This window comes from Crocuta crocuta, unplaced genomic scaffold (assembly GCF_008692635.1).
Source record: "Crocuta crocuta isolate KB4526 unplaced genomic scaffold, BGI_CrCroc_1.0 scaffold179, whole genome shotgun sequence".
Taxonomy (NCBI): domain Eukaryota; kingdom Metazoa; phylum Chordata; class Mammalia; order Carnivora; family Hyaenidae; genus Crocuta; species Crocuta crocuta.
In genome coordinates, this window is record NW_027551568.1 from 4138355 (window position 1) to 4147060 (window position 8706).

General features: G+C 52.2%; 1 protein-coding gene across 2 annotated transcripts in view; it reads right to left on the bottom strand.

Moving 5' to 3' along the window:
- KIAA0232 (KIAA0232 ortholog) overlaps positions 1 to 8706 on the bottom strand; it is a 48841-nt gene that overhangs the window by 23164 nt on the left and 16971 nt on the right. The gene's annotated exons all lie outside the window — the stretch shown is intronic.

Consider the following 8706-nt stretch of genomic DNA (forward strand, 5'->3'; position numbering starts at 1 on the left):
GGTTTCTGCCGCCATACTAACCAACTCAAAGGTTTGCCTTTTATGGAGAGATCGTTTGAACTAGAAATTTCCTAACTGCCGGACGGACACTCCCACCCCAGGCCTGCGGTCACTAACCAATACGACACTCAGGGACCCCAAGCTGCCTGGTCCGCTCACAGACAGGGACACGGGAGTCAAAAAAGACCTGGGACTGAACACCATCCCGGGGCTCTCCCCGTGACCCTACCTAAATCATTCACCCACCACAGCCCCGCTTTCCACACCCAGAAAATGGTGCCACTACCCCGTCCACGGGGGGCTCTTCTGCCTCCTGGGGGATTTCCTCCACTCCACCTTCCAACCCTCCTGCTGAACTTTTTCGTTTCTACTATCATGTTTAGAATTTGAGGAGATCATCTCGTCCCCTGAATGTGTCTTCTTCATCCTCAAGGCTGAGGCGGCTGGACGCCACTCCAGCCAATTTGCGGGCTTCCATTCACTCCCGCATTTCCATTAAGGCATCGCACACCCTCCCTCCTGGGGGCCTGGTGTCCTGCCTGCTTCCATCTTTCCAGAAAGCACACCCCAGGACGGAGGAAGTCTAGCACTCTGTGCCCCCAGAACCATGTCGGCCGCCCCGCCCACAGTCTGGCTCCAGCCAGTGCGCCCCCGCCCCCTAGGAATGCCAACTCCTGGGCCCTGCACATACGGACCTACGCTACCCATGAGAGGGTCACGGCCAGGTTCCCCTCTGAGGCCAGACAAGCGAGGAGGGCAACCCTGGGTCCTCCCGGCCCAGCGCCATCAGACAGCAGCAGCGAGAGCCCACCCGGGACCAGCCACGGAAGAACCTCCCAGCTGAGCCCTCGCACGCCCACATGACCCGGGAGTGAGCCTAACGGCTAGTGTAAGTCACTCAGTTGTGGGGTATTGTCTTGCGGGAACAGCCAAGGTACAGACTTCCGGACACTCCTCTGGCGCAGACCTACCCTGCACGTGGATGCAGCTCTCTTACAATTCCTCAGATTTCCGGTTTCAATTTCTAAAGCAGAGTTGGAAGATTAGTGGGAGGAAACCCAACTGGACACCGAGGCAGGATTACTGGTGACGATCCACTGTGAAGGGTTGCTTTCATCTTAAAAACCTTTTTAAAGTTCAGAACTAAGTTAATGTTAAGCCAATACACAGAAGAACACCAAGCGAGACACGGAGTGTGTACACCTGGGTTCACGACCTTATGCCTCTGGCAGCCAGGGAAGGAAGAGGAATACGGGACGTGGTCAGGCGTAACGCAACAGGAAGTGGTGGGTGAGGCGCGGGCTGTGCAGAACGGACATCCCTGGCCTGCAGCCACTCACAGATTGATTAAATAAATAAATAGGGGCACCTGGGGGGCTCAGTCGGTTAAGCCTCTGATTCGGCTCAGGTCATAATCTCACAGTTCGTGGGTTCGAGCCCCGCGTCGGGCTCTGTGCTGACAGCTCAGAGCCTGGAGCTGCTTCGGATTCTGTGTCTCCCTTTCTCTCTGCCCCTCCCCTGCTTGTAATCTGTCTCTGTCTCTCAAAAGTAAATAAATATTATAAATAGATAGACAGACAGACAGACAGACATATGAATAAAACCCCAAACCAACAACAAGCTGTATCTGCCACGGCATGTGCATGAGGGCTGACTCCCAGCCTCGACCCCAGGAAGATCTACACAAACCTACCCACTGGCTACCTCCAGCTCTTACTACATCTGCTCTCTAGAATATGGCGTAAGAGACATACTCACTGGGTAAATATCACACACCCGTCACGTGCCCGGGAGGACCTGATCTCCATCTTCTTAGAACGATGGACAAAAGACAATTATCTGTCATAGGGAGCAGAGGATGTCAGCCTCTGTTATAAGTCATGGTCAAACAGCTTAACCAAGGCTTAAAGGTGAACTGTGCCCTGCATCACCCTTGGCGGGGCAATGTGACTCGAGGTGCACGTGATCCGGGCGCAGGGTCCCGTGTGAACACCATACGCCATTCAAGCCTTCTCTGCGCCTCCATCTCACTGTCTACAGAGAGAGAGATTGCTTCAGCTGGAGCAAAATTCAACTCTCCTGGCCCATCACACGTCGTGACGGTTTAGGCAGAGACCATACTGTTTAATGTGTGCAGAAATGTGTGTGTCCAAACTACTCTCACTGTAGTTTGGAAATGGCAGTTCCTTTTCCCTTCAAGTGCCTGCGCTCCTCCAGTAGCGGCTGGACTTGGTGAAGGAGCTTTGGGCACAGGGGCCTGCCAGGCTCCGGCTCAAATGCTCAGATCTACTATTCCTCACACTTCACTGTTCAAGTAACAAGAGTGGCCCAGTTCCTCAACACACAATTTAAAATGGTTATTTTTAATCTAGAAAGCACGATCTCTTAAAGAAGCAACTGGTGGGCATATAAGACAATAATGCACGTAACAACAGGTTAGTGTATCTTCCTGGTCAGCCCCGTAGCTTTCATCAAAGACAAGCCCGTGACGCTAAAACAGTTAAAACACCCTGACCCTAATCCAGCAATCTGACAGCTGCATATCAAGTCCAGAAAGCCCTGCGAGCACACACGAGAGTGTGTGCGGGGCGCTCCCTGTTGCACTCTTTATTCATTAACAGCCAAGAAATGGGACAGAATCGAAAAGGCCCACTACCAGAAGAATAAACAGCTTTATGGTCTTACAATGGATAACTGTTTAGCAGTGAAAAGGAGTTAATCACATTATCAAACACAGATAAAACTTTAAAAATGTTAACTAAAGAAGTTGCAGAATCCGTGCGGTATGGTTCCGCCCACATAAAGGTAACATGGGAAAGTCGTGCACTCGTGTGCCCCCAAAGCCATGTTTAATGAAACTATACAGATATGCATAAAGCCAAGTCCAAGGTCAGGATAGCAGTAGCACCTGAGAGAGACGGAGAAACATGTCATAAGGAAAGAGTACGGCAGGGGGAGGGGGTCTCTGCTTATAAGAACTTCCGCCCGAAGCCAGGCACCCGGCTACTCAATGCTGCATCCTCTGCCCCCCATCGGCCTGCGCACCCTCGCGCCCCCGGCCCCCTTTGCGTCCCACGCCACAGCGCCTCACGCGCCTCTTTCTTTGCCCTTCTACTCCCCTCAGCCGCGGATTTCACAGCAGCTGTTCCCACTTCTTGCCCTTCTCCTATCCTTACTTCCTGACATTTAAAAGTCAGGAATTTCCTGTAGAAATCACAATTTCCCATCTTTCCTAAAGCGAGATCAGAAGATCTGGCCCCATCAGGACCACATCTGCCATGGCCGCGGCAAGCTAACGTGGAGCTGGGCCCATGCCCACAGGCCGCACGGCACCTTCCCGCCTCACCTATGCAGCTTCCGACCTGGCCCTGGAGACAGAGATGGCCGGGTCTGGGAGAGAGACACACACAGCAAACAGTCTATTGTCCAGCCTCCTCCCAGAACACCCAGCCCCACCAACCCCCACGCACACCCAGTCACCCTGTCTCCGCTTGGCCTTCTCCCTGGGAGCTCGTGTTCAAAGCTCTATTCACACCCACCCCCTCCCCCAACAGATTAGTGTTTCTTCCCTAACTTCCTTTCCTCAGACACAAAAATTCCACTCTTGCAGTTGCTCAGACCAGAAACCTTGGTTACCTCTTCCTGGATTCCTCCCTTTTCTCCACCCCCACTGGGATCCTGTCGGCTCTACCTTCAAAATATACTTAGAATCCAACTAGTTCTCACTGTCCTCCACCTTCCAGACCAGCGCTTTCTCGGTGTGCGCCCCTGCCCCTCCGGCTACCCAGCCTCACCCCGTCCCACACAGTCTCAGTGCAGCGGCCCTCGGGGCCCTAACAGCTTTGAACTCAGGTTACACTAGCCTCTGACCCAGACCCTCCAACGCTCCACCACTTCCCCGAGGAAAAGCCAAAGTCCTCTGACAGTCTCCACGTGTCCCTGAATGCCTCCCCCCTCCATCCAGAGCGAGGAGAGAAGCCCAAGGCTTCTTCCTGGGGGTTGGCTGTGACCGCACAGCCCCTGTGAGCCTTCACAGCTTTAGCCCCTGGCTTCCCAGGGGTCTGGCCTACAGACGGAGCACAGCCTCACCTCTTGCGATGCTCAGAACCTCATACATCTTAGATGCTCCATAAATGTTAGTTACCATCATCTTTATCCTCATACTATTATCCAGAACAAGGTAAATTCACAAGTCAGTGTGCAAATACACCGTCAAAAGTAACTTTAACAGTAAAGTGCCATGAAACACCTAACAGGGTTTGTGTATTTCGTACGTCCAACCCGGCCCAGCATATAAACAGCACGCTGGCAAACACGAAGACAGACGCAGGGGTTGTACTGGGGGGTCTCAGTCCATGTGGGAGTAGGCGCTGCCCCCGGGGCCTCGGTGCTCCCACAGGGTGGGCAGCGGGGCTACTTCCAGAGCACAGAGCTGTCACTGTGCCCGACAGTGCGGCCCCTCACCTTCCAAGGATGCCCCAAAATGGACAACGAGCTACCGCCTTTAATGCAGTTTTCAGAAGCTCCATTAAACAAATATAACTACTTATTAAAACGAAACAAACAATGCTAAAAGCTTTAACTGTGGGGACAGAGAAAACAGAACCAACTAAACTTGAGGATTCCAAATAACAACAGCCGACGAACCTCAACACTGCTTTATGTTTTTTAAAATGGGGAGAGGAGTCTGGAGATAGTTATCACCAGGCGTGGGCCACGGCCACCGACGAGAGACAGCTCAGGACAGCATTGCTCAATAAAACCACACTGGGGGACGTGGGAGCTGCATCGGCCCCGTCATAACTGCAGCCACAGCAGGTGCAAAACATGCTACAGAAAATGAACAGCCAAGGGCGAGGGCGGCTCAGTCAGCTGAGTGTCCAACTTGGTTTCGGCTCAGCTCATGATGACACAGTTTGTGGGTTCGAGCCCTACATCGGGCTCCACGCTGACAGCATTGGGCCTGCTTGGGATTCTCTCTCTCTCCCCTTCTCTCTGCCCCTCCCTAGCTCGTGCTTGCACATGCACTCTCTCTTTTTCAAAAAGAAACATAAAAAAAAATAAAGAAAGAAAATGAATGGCCAGAGAACCGTGTGTTATCTGCACGTGCAAGCGAAGGGAATCCGCAAAGGCCGTTTCAGCAGACGGCAAGGCCTGCGAAGGTCACGATCTCCTGGAGGAATGACTGCTCACCAAATGCCCAAATTCTTCACAGGTGCTGCCAAACTGTAATCAACGCATACAATTAAATTTGACGTAACTGCGTCCCGTGCTGTTTTGGTGCGTCTCTTATGTCGAGCACTGAGCTCAGCAGGTCAAGGCCATAATGCGGGGCACAACGTGTTGCAGGGACCAAGTGCAAGGAGGAAGTACCACATCATGAGGACGGAAAGGCAGGGTCCGGGAAGCCAGCCACCTTATGGCAACCGTGACGCACGGAGCCCGATGCCATGGCTGCCTTTCCAGAGCCAACGAACACTGCGCCTGTATAGTCACACAGGCACATGCGGAGGTCGCAAGAAAAGACTGCGTCTCACAGGCGATGCTCACCCTCACCTCTGCCGGCCCTGCCGATACGAGAGTATGGGTCACATTACTGTCCCGTAGTTACATCGCTAAGGTTTCAGTCAGACTGTAAACCAGCTAGTGAGTGGCCGCTGACTCTGATCAGCGGGCAGGGGCTGGGTAGGAAAGTGAAGCCCAGAACCACGTACGTGGCCATCCTCAGTATTAGGAAATGAACATCACACCCGTGTGCAAACATTCACTGTGGCCAAAACAGAAAACAAGACGCTAGCATCCTACTTTCCTCTGCAGGACCTCTTTGTACCTTTATTTTCACTGCAGCCAGCAGGCAGATTCTAGACAGGAAAGCCTGGGGACACACAGGCTACAGTTTATGAACATCCACAGATTCCTTCCTATTGTTAGGGAAGAAGGGAAGAAGGTTGTTTTCCCCCCAAGTTCTTTCCACTGACTCCCCAAAAGCCAGGAGAGCCAGCCTGAGGAGCCCGCGCTGCTGCACATCTTCCAGCAGGTGGTCTGAAAAAGGCAAGAGGGGCTTGAGAACTTCCTTCTTCCACTTCCTTCACTCCCGAAGCACATACCCAGCTCCGGTACCGGCCCGGCCCGTTCATTGCCTCAGCTAATTTTCATTTGATAGGATTAAAAACAATCACTAGGAGGGGCACCTGGGTGGCTTAGTCGGTTAAGCGTCCGACTTTCGCTTAGGTCACGATCTCGCGGTTCGTGGGTTCAAGCCCCGCGTTGGGCTCTGTGCTGACTGCCAGCTCAGAGCCTGGAGCCTGTTTCAGTCTGTGACTCCCTCTCTCTCTAAACCTCCCCTGCTCACGCTGTTTCTCTCTCTCTTCTAGAAATAAATAAAAATATATATAAAAAAACAATCACTAGGAAAAAGCAATGCAACAACTATTTTATAAAATAAGAATTTTTAAGTTGGACAAGTATAGTTCACTGGGTTTGAAAACAACAATCCCAGCTTTGACCCCACAGCAGAGAAAACCATTTCTCCAAAGCAACAATGTAAAGAATTGCTCTCCTCTGTCTACCTCATATCAAGTGCTTTACAGCACATGCCATGCCCTGCAAGTATCAATCACACAGGAGCTCAGCGCCCAGGGGACCAGGGTCCCAGTCACACAGGAGCTCAGCAACCAGGGCACCAGGGTCCCAGTCACACAGGAGCTCAGCGCCAGAGGACCAGGGCCCATGTCAGGCTAGGAGAAGGCGCCCAGAGGCCTCATTCTTCAACAGTTCACTCCGGGCGCACTTGTCTTCCACTCAGCTTCCCTTTGCCTTGAGTCGAAGGCAAGAGTCATTTCTCAGCCACTTTGGTCCAGAGCAGAAACAAGATCCCACCCAGACTGAAACTCTCAGCGCGCATTTTCTTCCCAGCCATGACTCAGCAGCTGCCTTGGATTTTGCTCCAAGAATTCACCTGAACTAACCTCTCCTTTAAAAAAAAAAAACCACCTGCATTTGACCCTCCAAATTACTTTCCCCTCGGGGTCAGATAGAAAATAGCTTTTGAGTACAGACCCGACCACCTCGTTCCTGTGTGAGCACCGCGCCTGCTCACGGACGGGGTCCCCAGGCAACTCTGCCCCCTCCTTGCCACGCACCCGACCGGTGGACTTCCAGCCACTTGATTTCTCCCTAGGTGACCAGTGTTGGGCCCCAGCCCTCAGCAGCCTTCGGACGAGAGGGAATGACCCAGAAGCAGAAAGGGAAACGAAGGAGAGATTGTGGATCACTGGAGAAAATGACTCTGGCTGTCCATCATTCTGCTCGCCGTTCAGCACTCGCTTCAGTGAGACCCCCGCCGTGCGTCAGGTGCGCCCCCCACTCCCTCCTTAGGCCAGGCTCGTGTGTCCCACTTGCTATATTGAAACGGTACCTGATTCAGGCAGCCCAGGAGCGGTTACTTCCCAATTCCTAGCCCACAGTCCATGAGGCAGTGCTTTCAAGAAATCAGAGGTTAACAAATCAAAGGGGAGGGGAGGGGAGAGGAGAAGAGCGGGAGTGGACAAGGGCAGGCTGACAAGGGAACACTCCCACGTGCTCGCACCCGGGCGGCTCACAGCCTCGGGCCCCGAGGGGCAGAGCACGGACACCCGCAGTGGACGGCGCGAGGCCTGCCCGAGGCACAACGAGCCCAAACAGGGGGGGCCCGGGCTGTCACGACTGTGAGCAGGAGGGGAGCGCACCGCTGGGAGGCACGTGTGGCGGGCGGCAGCCACAAAGAAGAAACTTCCACAGATGATCAGAGGTAGCAAACCTGGTTACCCCAGAAGCAGCCGTTAGAGGACTCTGTCCAGGAGGAAGTTTCCGTAACTGGTATGAATCCTCTCAATTCAACTCTGCTTTACAAAAGGCACTTCAACCGCACGACCGTGAGCAGTGGTGAAAGCAGAATCATTTCCTAAGTAGTTAGATCTGAGAGTCCATCTTACAGCGAGTAATCAGAATTAGCCAAGTGTTCATCTAAACGGGTGATTTTAATCTAAAACTATTTTGTCCTGTCAGGATGAAGGACGGGGAAATATTTTACGAAGTATCAGAAGACTGATAAAATCATCTGTAAGATGGGGGTGCCTGGCTGGCTCAGTGGGCAGAGCATGCGACAGGCACAGAGCTTAAAAAATAATCTTAAGATATTTTCCGAAAAACAGAAAATTATGAATCATAAACACGGTGTCCCTAGAATACCACCACTGCTATCCCACTGCCAGAAATGTATCTAAAAGAAGGAACAGGACACGGAAAGGCCTCACGTGAAAACATTCTGGAGAGTGCAACAAAAAATCAAAAGCGAGCCAAAGAGGGGCTCCTGGCTGGCTCAGTCAGAGCCATGGGACTGAAGATCTTGGGACTCATGAGTTTGAGTGAAGAGATTACTTTAAAAACAAAAACAAAAAAACACCTAAGTAAATATCCAGTAATAAGGGCACCTGGGGGGCTCAGTCGGTTAAGCGTCCGACTTGGGCTCATGTCATGATCTCACGGTTCGTGAGTTTGAGCCCTGCGTCGGGCTCTGTGCTGACAGCTCGGAGCCTGGAGCCTCCATCAGATTGTTGTCTCCCCCACTCTCTGCTCTTCCCCTCCTCACGCTCTGTGCCTCTCTCTCAACAATAAATAAAAACGTTAAGAAAGTAAAAAAAATATATATATATATATATTATAAAA